A 14,575-nucleotide genomic window follows, 5' to 3' on the forward strand; every position below is an offset into this window, starting at 1 on the left:
AAGGATTGTCAGAACGAGGAGAGTTTCATAAGCTAGTTTGAGTGTAGCTGATATTCCAGAGGAACTTCTTTAATTAGGGTCCACTGGAAGTCGTTTGGGAGTTCTTCACAGAGGTACCTTTTGATCAGTTTTCAAAGAAAACAAGGCTGTAGCAGTTTTAAAGAAAGAGGTTGAAAACAAGTCTCAGGGAGCGATGCAACCACCTGTCAACGAATACTTTATGTATAATCTCCACATCTCACGGAATGACTGACATATGGCAGGTATATCTGATGAATCATTAAGTGCAATTGTAGCCAGTGCCCTGCTGGCCGTGGTTTGGTAATCTCAATGCTAAAAGAATTTAAAGATGAGAGAGAGCCAGTAGGGATACATAGTCAAGTTTATTAAAGAGGGAGAGAGAGAATACACAAAGAAGTTAACTCGAATGTGTTCAAGGGAGAAACATGTGCTGAGTGGACTGGGTTAGTTTGTTTATAGGAAGTTTTGTTGATGGCAGGTTTCCATAGTAACCTTTGAACACTAGGTTATGGCTTGTATTAACCAGGTACTTCCAGGTCTAGCATTGTTGCAGGAAGAGATAATTATTGATTGTTGTGGTTAGCCAGCACCATATCCAAAATGTGTCTTTGGGCATGTGTGTAACAATCTTTATAACCCCTTGCTTTCTGTCATTAAGAATTTGCTTTGGGCCCATAATTTCACAAGCTTTTATGGTTTGGAGAGGTTTCGATGGTTTGGGGAAGTTTTGGGGCTTTAGGGGAACTTCTTGTTTTAGGGAGTTTATAATTTGCAGTAATTCCTTTGAAGCTAGATAAGAAGCTGTTCTAATTTGCTAGCTGCCAGAATGCAATATACCAGAAATGGAAAGGCTTTTAAAAAGGGGAATTTAATAAGTTGCTAGTTTACAGTTCTAAGGCCGAGAAAATGTCCCAATTAAAACAAGTCTATAGAAATGTCCAATCAAAGGCATCCAGGGAAAGACACCTTGGTTCAAGAAGGCCGAGGAAATTCAGGGTCTCTCTCTCAAGTGAGAAGGCACATGGCAAACACAGTCAGGGTATCTGTGTCAGCTGGAAGGGCACATGGCGAATACAGTGTCATGTGCTAGCTTTCTCTCCTGGCTTCCAGTTTCATGAACCTCCCCAGGAGGCGTTTTCCTTCTTCATCTCCAAAGGTCACTGACTGGTGGACACTGCTTCATGGTGCTGCAGCATTCTCTGTTCTCTCTGAATCTCCCACTTTCTCCAAAATGTTTCCTCTTTTATAGATTTCCAGTAAACTAATCAAGACCCACCCAAACGGGTGGAGACACGTCTCCATCTAATCCAGTTTAACAACCACTCTTGATTAAATCACATCTCCGGGGGATAATCTAATCACAGTTTCAAACATACAGTGCTGAATAGGGATTAGAAGAAACAGCTGCCTTTACAAAATGGGATTAGGACTAAAACATGGCTTTTCTAGGGTACATATATTCTTTCAAATCGGCACAGAAGCTAAGGACTTGAAGTTGTCTATTAACTGTTTTAGAGCTGGATAGGAATGCAGAAATCTGTAGTTGTCCTCTTATATCCTGTTTCAAAATGAGTAGTCACTGAGACTCCACTTCACATGCTGAAGGTTCAGACCTGCCCCTGGAGCTGACAGTCTTGGAGAGAAGTGAGAATAACCACATAAAGGAAATAATGAAAATGCATTTGTGGAAGCACTTTTGATAACACTTCAGTGATATCAGGGAGCTTCTAAATTAAATCCACTATCTTTTTATTTCACCCTAGAGGGATACAGACACTTCATTGTCCTTGTATGTAATCACCAATTTCTTAATATTCTGGATTTCAAGACAAGAATTTTAAAATGAATTATGCTTGAGATGTAAATAACAGAGTGAAAGATTGCTGAGGATAGTGGGATAGGGAGAGTGGAATGCAGACTAGGTGGGAGTTAGGTGAGAGGATCATGTGACCCACTCAGAAATTCAGTACTACAGCAAGCTGCTACTAGTTGTCTGTATCCCTCTAGATTTAGTGTTAGTGCCATATGAATGCAATTATTCCTTCATAAAGAAAATAAGAGATATTGATTGAGATTATTTTTGTCAGTCTTTGCTTCTTTTGCCATCTTATCACACCTAGAATATTTTAATTATTAACAATGTGTCTGATAGTGTTCACATTCATTGCATTAATTTTAGATACAATTACAAAGGCTCACGGGATTGGCCATGAAGTACGAAGAAGAAAAGAAAAGGGTGGATGTTAAAAGAGGATTTGTGTATATGTGTGTATGGGGAGTTATGTTTACACAAGTCAGCTAATGTGTGACTAATTTTCAATGAGAAATTTTGTTGCTTTTGTTAGAGCTGTCAGTTACCAATTTCCTTTTCTTTTTACTTTCTTAATCGCTTACTGCATATCAGGGCTTAAAACCCTTTCCCCTCAATATGATAGTCCCCTCCCTTCATCCTTCCTACCAAATGGAAGAAAAATATATCTATATTATTGATATCTATATCTATTTCTATATCTATATCCATTTCTATACCTGTATCTATTTCCCTGCCTCTGTCTCTACATCATCATCTACATCTATATATTTATATCATTTAGAGCTGTAGCTTTGTCTGTCTATATCTGTAGCTATCCTAGCTACTATGCCTCACAGGAAAACCATTTTTCCCCCAAAGATGTGAATGCTACTTCTGCTGTCTCAAATTTCTAGGAAATGATCAACAAGCAGTAACCTTAACTTTATTGTGTTCTTTCCAAACAAATTCAGATATTTATTTGCTATTCTCAGGAGCATGCCCAGAAATGAAAAAAAGGAGGCAAAATCTAGAGCCTAGAGGTTGAGGCTGTAGGTTAAAGCTTAAGGCTGCAGTTGATGGTTAAAACGGATGAATTTGAAGGGCAGTGTTGCAAGAAGCTGTAGGTAGAGACTGGCTCTAAAGCTAGCAGCAGCAGGAACTGAAATTTCTGAAGGTACTAAAGCTCAGTCTCTGGTGTAGTCATCATTTCACATCACCTCTTGTGTCAGCAACAAAAGCAGGGAGGATTGGAATCAAGCTTCCCCACCAAGTCCTGAGCCTCCCACCAGTGGTGCTGTGCTGGGGTGCTGTCGTCTCTAGGACTCAGCTCTCACCCCTGGCCAAGGTAAGCTTCTGAGCCACTGTGGTGCCCAGCAAGGTAGAGGGAAAACTCCCCTCCCTTGAACTGTAATTGCTCTGCAATTTATTCAGAAAGAGGACACTGTGTACTCACATTAGCAGGCAGCAGCATCTGAAAAATACTTGCAGGCGTGAGCATGTTAAGTGCCACTTATAATTTTTCTGTCCATTCAGATGAGGTTGATTTGACAATTAAGATTTGACGATTAAAAAAATTAGGGCAAGTTGGGTAACGTGTTTTTTGTTCTTAATTTCCTAATTTGATCTAACCTGCATCTTCCTCCTTCTATATGAAACTCTGGGATACCAAAGTTTTGAATAATAAAAGCAAAGATTCTTTAGGGGCTAGAGATTTAATATCTGATCAGATGGCTAATTAAAGAGCAATTTTGAAGCTATTGATTTAAAGATTCGTTTAATAAATGACTAAGTGATCAAGTTAAAAGCCATGTTATATGGATTAAAAATAAATAAATAATAGGGGGAACAAATGTTGAAATTAAAATATATATATATTGGTTAGATGGAAATACTAGTGGTCAATGAGAGGGAGGGGTAAGGGGGTTGGTATGTATGAGTTTTTCTTTTTCTGGAGTGATACAAATATTCCAAAAAATGATCATGGTGATGAATACACAACTATGTGAGGATATCATGAGCCATTGATTGTACCTCATGTATGGAATGTTTGTATGTCAAGAATGTATGTGCTTGTACGTGGTTGTATCAATAAAAAATAAAAATTAAAAAAAGAAGAGCCCATGTTAGATTTCATTGCCTCCAGGAGATGTGACAAAACACCCTGGTCTGAATGGTGCTTCGGCTGAAGAATCTGCCTGATGAGTGGCTGTTGTGTATGCGTCACAGTCCTCCTTTATTGTATGATCCTTCAGAATAAGAACCACCTCTCATCTCTGCACCCCAGCACTCATCACTGAACCTGCAGAGAGCAGGGACTGGTTTAAGATTGGTTGAAGGAATACATTACTGCATATGAATATTCCTCAAGAAGAAAGGCTGGTGATTTGGGAATGTTGAAGCGAATTTTCTATTCTCCTCACTCCTTTCTTCTTTTCCTCTAAGGATTAGTCAAATGTCCTTTATTTCCCATAATTTTTTATCTACAGTGCATGAATCATTCATAAGAAGTTATCAGATGATACAATATTATCTCATCCTTGTGAGGAAATTGGACTGAGCAGAGGTGAAAAATTATGGTGATACATTCAGGTAAACAGAATCAGTGTCAAATGAAGTTCCCCCATAAGAAGTGGTTGTCAAGTAGTGAGGTGTTTGGTTGAGGCAGCTGAGAGGAAAGGTTTCTAGCTGGACAATCATAGTGTCATCTGCAGGAATAGTGAACAAAGTGGATGGCAGGTATTGGACATACAGTTAAGTGTGGACTAGGTGAATTAGAGGTACTTTGGAGCCATCACAGTGGCCTCAAGGAACGATTTAGGCTGGAATTGCAGATTTGGGACTAAATAGTACAGAGATGGTCATTGAAATCTTTAGAGTGAATGCTTTTGTCCAGGTGCAGTGAATAGCAAGTAGAGAAAGAATAGCAGAAAGCTCGGGACTGTGGCCTGAAAAAAATACATGCAAGGGACAAGAAGAAGAAACTGCCATGGATACCAAGAAGTATATAGAAAAGTAGGAGGAAACCAGAAGTAGGAAACTAAGAGAAATAAAATTTAGAGATTGTGAAGGAAAAGACTTAGGATTGTTATTGTTCCCAAACAAAAAGCTTCAAGATCAATCCTGACTTTTATGAAAAGACTTAATTATAGATAGTTGTTTTCCAGGAAAAAAAAAGAGAGAGAGAAATTAATGTCTTCATTTTGAACTCAGAAGACATTTCCAAAAGCCCAACTGACCATATTCAATATAGAATATAGTTTAAAAATACAGTTAGGCATATACATATTCTCTTTGCTATCATCACAGTAGACTGTTCCAAGAGAATCTGTCAGTTAAGATATAATTTTATTTCTTTTGAAGCCAGAGACAATATCATAAAATCACCTGCATCATCATATAAAACATGTAATCAATCCAGACATTTTTTAAGATTCAAGTGGTTCATAATGGAATGCACATTGCCTATAGAAAATTGTGTTTCCACAGTTCAGAAACAGCCTTATTTGCATGAAAAGGGCTCTCTCCAAGAGTATTGCAGCAAGAAAGTCTGCAGATCAGACATTTTCAGTTCTTTGACAAGATGGAGAGATAGGATGTAGTTGGTAGAGTGTAGTACTGGGGGAGGCTGAGAGTCTTCTATTGTGGCAGGAGGCAAGAAGGAAAGTATGGAGGAAGGTGCAGGTAAGATTGTCTGTTTGATAGTGAGCTAATGACTTCTTTTCCCAGGGTTGCTGTTTTTTCTGAAGTAGATAAGGTCATTGCCTGAGAGTAAGCGTGGTGGAAATGGGGATGACTGAATATATGAAGGGAATGCAAATCCCCCCACCTTTTGGTGGAAAATTGACTAGAGAAACATAGGATTTTCAGGTAGTTAATTTAGAGAGGCACCAGCCTCGGAAGTTCCTTTTCTAAACAAAGGTATTTTAATTCCTTCCATCTGCCTCCAAAAGTATGAATTTAACCTCCCTATCTTGCAAACAACATCCATGTGTGTTTTGATTTATTTAAGAACAACCCTTCTGCCAAGATACCTGTGGCTCAAAGAAGCTGGCTTTTTTCCCATGGTTCTTGACACTTCTTTTGTTTTGAGTACCTTCTCAAACATGTAGGCAATTCATGCCACTGCACAGCCTGGCACCCCTCTCCATGTAAGCACCCCCAAGAGCTCAGCATGCCAATGAATGTGCATACAACCTGTAACCCACAAATAATACATCAAACACCCTCTCCATTGAGCTGGAAATCTCACCATTGTCATGGTTTTACTTCCCTGTAGAATGTGGTCTGCTATTCTGCTTGAATAAGGTACCCCAAATGAGCTGTCAATCTGTCAAGAGAGTTCCATTCTAAGCTATCATTTGCTACCCCCAAATCCCTACTGTTTCATCATGTTTCATTTCTCAAAATACCCAATACTTTCGTGGCCTCAAGGACTGCTTTGCTAACCTCAGTCTGGGATTATATGGCTAATTCCAGTTATTCAGGGATTATATGAATAATCCCTGTTATTCCCTAAACCATTGAGATCCAGGAAATCAGTTAAGAGCATTAGATTTTGTTCATGAGGGTTTTACTGTAAGGACACTCTGTGGAGCTCACTTCCCATATGTTATTGCTTGGATTAACATCAACAAGCATTACCTTTATTTCACCTTGTTTAACTAAAAGTCCACTATACTCAAAGCAGAGAAGGTCACCTTAACACCTGAAGATGTAACACAGCTTTCTTCGACACTACTCTTCCCATCTAGGTACTGACCAAGAAATTTGGCTCCCTATAGATTTTCATTTTGAGTCTTCTCAAAAAAAAAAGAGGGGCATTCTTACATGAAACAGTATATTCGAGCCTCCAGTGATTTCCAGGCTGTCACCTTTATTGAAGGTTTCCCCTTCCCCCATGAGAGACTGAAGCATGTTGTACAAATGGGGCACGTAGGAAACAAAAGCAATCACTTCAAAACCAACACCCACTAAGGATCATATGTTTATGTGTTTATGTTTGTGGTCTCCATGCATTAAATAAGCATGTACTGAATTTATTTTGTCACTGCATAGCGAGAGTAGGAAAATGTACGAGATGTGGTCTGGTCCCTCAAATTGCTCTCAGTGCAAAGAGGGATATGCAGTTTTGACACCATCTATGCCATTTGGTAAGGCCACAGTAGCTCAGTTATCTTTTGCTTCAGGGAGGCAGTGATGGCAGGAGTTGAAGGCAAAGGAATGGCCTTGGGAAACAGCATGGATTCTCAGGGTACAGAGGGATAAACAAGCAGGGCACAGGGCAGTGGATGCAGAGGAGTGAATGAGAGCAAAGAAAGAGGAGGTGAGTTGGGCATTTAACATGGAGTTTAAATGTTTTAGACCTTGGATTTCATGCTAGGGAATTTGGCATTTTCTGTAGACAAAGGAGTACTGTTAAATTTTTTTAAAGCAGAATGATAAAATTACATGTGAGTTAATAATGTTGTGGTTCTTCATTATTTTCTTCTGTTGGCATTTATGTCCTTGAGTGTTGCCTCCATTACATTTTAAATTACTCAGCAGCAAGGGCTGGATAAATGTGACTTGATTTATGTAACACCGTCAAGTATCCATGTATGCTTTATTAGTATTCTTTGATGATTACTTTCGGCATTAGATGATCTGTAAACTTCCTTCTAGCTCTGAAATTCTATAAATCTAAGAGATGAAATGTTCACAACTTAAGTGCAAAGAACAATACTATATGGATTTCAATGTATGTAAAAAAGAAAACAAATATATTTTGAGATATAATGGGAGACTTTGGTAGCATACTCTTCATATCTATTTAATATTGTAGATCAGTGAAATAGGTGGTTATAAGTGTCCTTAATGATACTAAATTACCTGATGACTCCAATAAGACCACGTTTCTTTCCCACTGAGTTCTTCTACCATATTGCACTCAGATAACGCAAAATGCTGAGTGATAATAACAATGTTGTCCTTACCATTTTGAAAATCAGCTAAAAAATAGACAATATCAATTGTGAATGCAAAGAGATTCCATTTTAAAATGACACCTAGCTGGGTTTGCAGCCTCTCTCACAAACACTCTAAAATGCTGAAAAAATTAAAGAGATCGCATTTTCATCGATCCTGAAAGCCAAGTATTGTGCTTGATGTAGCCAAAAGCCTGTATGCAAAGACAAGTTCAGAGCTTCCAATCTGCTCATTATTAAAAATAAAAACGAAAGAGTGATAATAGCGGTCATGACAGAATGAGTAAACAACCCATTCTACCCAAAATCATAGAAAATGATAATAAACATAAGGATGACAGGGGGAGAATGTATTTAAAAAATAAGACAAGATATCAGTTCATTTGTGAGCAAAAAAGCAGCAAAATTGAAAACTGAATTTAAGAGTTGATACTTTGAGGGAAAATCAATATTTCAGGAAAAATTAACCTTAAATTAAATTAAAAGACAATTTAGCAGAACTAAGACTGACAGAGGACGGGATTGTGAGGATAATCATTAAAGCATTTAAGAATATATTATTTGTTTTAATTGAAAACTTTCAATGAAATTAGTATATTCTTGGATATAAGAATTAGTAAAATTGACTGAAAATTGAACATCTGAGCAAAGAAATATCTATGGAAAACTCAGCAACTTTTTCTCTGCTGGTATTTTTGCTGTTGGACTTTATCATAATTAATCTTTTCTATATACTTTTTTTTTTTTTTTGCATAGACAGGCACTGGGAATCGAACCTGGGTCTCTGCATGGCAGGCAAGAACTCTGCCTGCTGAGCCACCATGGCCCGCCCTCTATATACTTTTGAATCTTCATAATGATGAGATAATATACTGAATCCACAAGCTTATTTAACTTTGGGAACCCACTGTGGAAGTTATGTTCATGAAACAGTTTGACAAATATTGCTATAACTAAATCTCACTATGAATATACATAGGAAGACTACAAATAAATGCTAAAAATTAAATTCAATGGCATATTAAAAATTCAAGAACAATTTAGGAGCTCTATTAAAGCATTACTTTGATAGAGCCAACAAAAAACTGCACCATCATCTCAATGCATTGCCTAAAAGCGAGTAAACCTCCAGCTTCTGTAATTTAAAAAGAAAATCTAAGAAATAAAAGAATGGCATCGTGAGAACTAAATTCAGGGAAGATTTACTGGGCTGCATGAGCAGGATTGCATAGCAGAGAGGAGAGGTGGAAAGCGGGGAGGGCACTCAGGGGGTTATTGCCACTGTCCCAGTATCTGAAGCCAGGGGCTGAGCCCAGCGAATGGTGATGAACCAGACACACAGCAGAGAAAACAGGGTTTGCTGGGTGAGTACCTGGATCTATATGTTCTTGGTCTAAGGGATGATGGGGGAACCAGGGGAGTCTAGAGAGCTTAGAATTACCCTGGGATTTTATACCTATTACTAAGGTTAGCTGAGCTGATGACAGCCTTGGTGTCAGAAATAGTCAGCAGGGTCCTGCCTTCCTGCCCCATAGAATAACCAAGGCTCTCTTTTATTTTTTTTTTAAGGGCAGCAATTTAATTTTAATATTTCAACATGTCTTTGACATATAGCACCTTCCTGTCTTTACAGAAATTTTATTTCTAGATCCCATGACCAAAGCACTCCTAAAAATATTTATGGGTCTTGGTAAGTCCTAAGGAGGTTTTTTTATTTTTTATTTTTATTTCAAGGCACTCTTTTGTGTTGAGATCAGAAGCTCCCACAGAGAATTAAAACAACAACAGCATTACCTCTATGTCCCTCCTTGCCCCATGATATTTGATGAAGCATCAGAGAGATGAGCAAAGACTATCTGTCTCTCGACCCTGCCTCAGCCTGGGGTTCAGAGCAGAGTGGAGGTAAAGCAATGAATGCATCGAGAGCTGGTGGAGATGGTCTAGTATTCTGAAGTCTGCTTCTTTCCTCCTTGTCCTTCCTCTTCCTCTTTGTTTCTTCCCAAAGTACAGAAGCTGGTTGGGCTGCCACTCTCTGTTAGAGTGAGAAGGAATCAACTCACAATAGGTGAGGACCCCTGCCATGCCATATTCTACCCCTGGCCATATACTGTCCCTCCAATGACTGTAGGTCTGTGATGGGGTAGGGCATTGCATCATTCTGTCTGTCTCACACAGACAAAACCTCTCACAAAGTCAATCCTGACTGATGCCTGAAACCACCTAGGGAGCATTATGGCTTAGTTGGGGCACCAAACCAGGGAAAGTGCTGAAGCCAATGTTCAACAGCCTGAATGCAATCAGCAGTGAGCATTTGTTGTATTTACTTGAGAGGGTGGGAATCACCATGATTTCATGGAGGGTTGACTTTGTATAAATGAATAAACAGGGAACCCCTGGTTTAAAACCTCAGTGGTAACTGGCATTCAGCAGCCTCACTCTGCCTGGGTCCACTTCCTCACGAAGCCTGACCACACCCAGAGAAGAAAACAAATGCACCTTAGGGTCCTGGGCTGCTGGAGAGAAACAGGTGTGAGGGGAGGATGATTAAAGGGCTAGTGCAGCCTAAAGACTATACTGCCTTTGAAAGACCCACACTGCCCAGGACTCAGACTCTTCCAATCTACGTGACCATTTTACATGGTGACTGTCACATCCACACAATACCCAGCCACATGGCCAGAGGTGATGAGGAGGAACCATGGAACAAAGGGCTAGAAACCATGGGAAGAGCCTTTCCCAGAGAAAACTCTGAGCACTTTGAGGGGTGTGAGCCCAGAACCAAGGCTTTCTTGTATCTGCCTATTTCCTGGCAGCTAAAGGCAGGATAAAGAGAAGGCACCTACTAAGGAGACTGTTCAGTGTGGTAATAGAGCGAATCAGGTTTTTTTCATCTCTGCTTCACCATTATTAATTGTGTGACCTTGGACAATTGACTTAATTTCCTTCTGCCTCAAACTGTTGTAAGGACTGAATGAGTCCTTAAAAAAAAGTGTATATACCTTTTTTAGAGCAACCTTTAAGTGCTTAGAACTATGTCTGGCACATGTAAAAACTCAACAAATGTTAGCTTTTTTATTCAGTGTCTAAGTCACTGTAAATATTCCAGAATTGAAAAGAAGAGATGAATTAGGCACTGTACGCACTTGACAGCATTTGCACAAAATTGCAGGGATGAGAGTCTACATATTGCACACTCCTTCCTGAACCATTTAAAAAGATACAGATCATACACACAGAACATCTTGGAGAGGACCCAAAATTCCAGCCTTGGCCACAACCTCTCATGTCTTACAAGAAGTCACACTCCCTGACCTATCTGTCTGCTGAACTTGTCCTGCATCCTCCCTGGTCATCCTAGGCTTGCCTGGCAACCCAGCTCCTGATGCAGCCTTTGATAGACATTGTCCCTGGATGTGGTCCTCTGATTTACTGCTCTTTGGCCTTTCCTTCTGAGTGTTGACTAATAGGCTTCTCCTGCACCACACGTCACAATTTCAGACTAGAAGTGTTTGGGTTCCAAGGGAAAGGGAATGCAGCCAGCCTCTCTGTGATGGAACAGGAATTGGAAAGGTGATGGCTTAAGGATGTTTCATGTTATGAAGAAGCTGAAAGCTAACTTCCCATTACCTTCATTTTTAAGACATTGAAGGTCAACCAATACATATTTTACAAAGAGAGGACATAGTATACATTTTGATAAAGGTTGCTCTAAAGAAATGTGTAAGCCTGAGGTTTTGAAATATGCAATATTAATTATTTAATTAATCAATTATTTCAAAACCTCTGTTTTTACATTTCATTTTTTGAGCTAGATTTTTCAAGGCCTCTAAAATGTTTATGCTGGGGTGAAAAAACAATGAGAGCTCATGCGCCTCTCAAAGATAATGCCAGACCAAGAAACGGACCCTCTTAAGTATTTAGAGTTTTACAAATAAACAACTGTTAGATATGTTTTATGTATCTTCATTGATAAATGTTCCTTTTGAGTGACCTGTATATTTCTTCAATAACAACACTCCAGCCAAACACTGCACAAATCTATGGCCCATGTTCACCTATACTAGCAAAGATCTGGTAAGCAGAATAAACTTCTAGGTTCATGAGACAATAACATGTTGTCCCTATATCCCTTCCAGGGTGGTTTCGGAGAAGACAAAGTAGGAAGGAAGGACTTTCATCCCAGCAGTCCATAATGAGTTCTTTCCAAACATGCTTGAAACAAATGAAAAATAGAATGCCTCACCAAAGAAGCTGAAGATATACTAGAGAACCAAATGGAAATTTTAGAAATGAAAAATGCAGTAACTGATATTAAAAGCTCAGTGGATAGACTCAGGAGCAGAATGAAAGGGACAAAAGAATCAGTGAACGAAAAGGCAGAATTTTATATTCTGGACAATAGAGAGAAATAGTCTGAAAAAAATTAACAGAGTCTTAGGAAACTGGGATCATAATGAAAGACTTAACATTCTTGTCATTAGATTGTGGAATGAGAGGACAAAGTACAGGACTGCAAAAGTTCTCAAATAAATAATGAATGAAAATTTTACAAATCTGGCAATAGATATAAAACTATACATTCAAGGAAAAGAGCAAACTCCAAAGGGGATAAACCCAAAGAAATCCATGCCAATGTAACCATGAAGTTAGGAATTAACAAATGATTATGTTTATTAAATCACTATACCATTATTTCCTTTTGATTTCTAGATATATCAAAGTAGAGGGATATACCTGAAATCTCTGAACCAAAATTCAGCTGCTTTGATCTCAGATAATGATTGTATAGCTTTTATCTTGTACCCTTGTGATTGTAAACCCTCATTTGTACCCATTTTATCCATTACAATCTAATTGCCCTGATCTCTGATGATTGTATCAACTTTATCTTGAGCCCTTGTGAGTGTAAAAACCTTATGGCTAACCATCACTTGTATCCATTTATCCAGCCGTTCAATTTCAAAGTTTGTGATCACTAAAGATAGTCCCTAATGTTTATTAATGAAGGATCCTGGGTCAGTCCAGTACTAACCCTCCCCAAATCCAAAGCTATCTTGATAACTGAGACTGGATCTAACCAATATGGGCCCACCTGACATGCACAGTAGCTTAGACTTTAACATATAAGTCATCTATACCTCATTATTATACTAAAAAATCATGTCCAATCATCATATTAAGGCCACCATTTTCTTACATATATCCTGTGACTAAGTATGCAATCAGTCTGTACATGCTCAATGATTAAATCACCTCTAATTACACCATCTGGGGCCACTGTACTCATTATCCTAAAACCTGCCCATCTTTTGATGCTATAAAATTATCAAAATTTCTGCAGTCCAGGGAGACAGATTTTGCATCAATAGGCCACTGATCTCCTGCTACACACATAGTAATAAACTTCCTTTCTCTTTGAAACTCTAGAGTCTCAGGAATTGGCCATTGAGCACATCAGGCAAAAGAATCCACCACCCTTATGCAGTAACACCAAGACATATTGTAATTAAACTTATGAAAACTAAAGACAATGTAGATATAAATTAAAAAAAAAAAAGGCTACTGACTAAGAGAAAATATTTGTAAGCCATATGTGCTGGTTTGGAAGGATGTATGTCCCCTAGAAAAGCCATGTTTTAATCCTAATCCTATTTTGTAAAGGCAGCCATTTCTTCTAATCCGTATTCAGTACTGTACGGTTGAAACTTTAATTAGATTATCTCCCTGGAGATGTGGCTCAACAAAGAGTGGTTGTCAAACTGGATTAGATGGAGATGTGTCTCTACCTGTTCCAAGTAGGTCTTGATTAGTTTACTGGAAACCTATAAAAGATGAAACATTTTGGAGAAAGGGAGAGATTCTGAGAGAGCTGAATAATATAGCCACGAGAAGCAGAGTGTCCTCCAGCCAGTGACTTTTGGAGATGAAGAAGGAAAATGCCTCCCAGGGAACTTCATGAAGCAAGAAGCCAGGAGAAAAAGCTAGCAGATGACACTGTGTTTGCCATGTGCCTTTCCAGCTGAGAGAGAATCCCTGACTGTGTTTTCCATGTGCCTTCTCACTTGAAAGAGAAACCCTGAACTTCACTGGCCTTCTTGAACCAAGGTATCTTTCCCTGGATGCCTTAGATTGGACATTTCTATAGACTTGTTTTAATTGGGACATTTTGCTAGCATTAGAACTGTAAACTAGCAACTTATTAAATTCCCCTTTTTAAAAGCCATTCTGTTTCTGGTATATTGCATTCCAGCAGCTAGCAAACTAGAACAGACTAGTATCTATAGTAGTATCTAGTACTTTCAAAAACAACAATAAAAAGCCAAACAATTCAATTGAAAATGGACAAAATCATGAAAAGGTCCTTCTCTGAGGAGGATATACAGATAGAAAATAAGTATATGAAAAGATATTCACCATTATTATACACTAATGTTGCAAATTAAAATGCAAATTAAAACCACAATGAGATGTCACTACACATTTATCAGAATGACAAAGATAAAAAGTGGTAGCACCAAGGCAGTGCAACGGTGGTGCAGTGGCAGAATTCTCACCTGCCATGCTGGGTTCAATTCCTGGAAACAACCTATGAAAAAAAAATACATACATATATATATATATATATATATATATATATATATATATATATATATATATATATAATAGTAGCAGCAGATGCTGGCAACAATGTAGAGAAACTGGATTGCTTGTATATAGGTGATGGGATGTACAATGGTACAGCAGCCATTCTGGGAAGCAGTTTGGCAGTTTCTTTATTAAAAAAAAACTGAATATGCAA

The sequence above is a fragment of the Tamandua tetradactyla genome, chromosome 7, assembly GCF_023851605.1.
Source record: "Tamandua tetradactyla isolate mTamTet1 chromosome 7, mTamTet1.pri, whole genome shotgun sequence".
Lineage (NCBI taxonomy): Eukaryota > Metazoa > Chordata > Mammalia > Pilosa > Myrmecophagidae > Tamandua > Tamandua tetradactyla.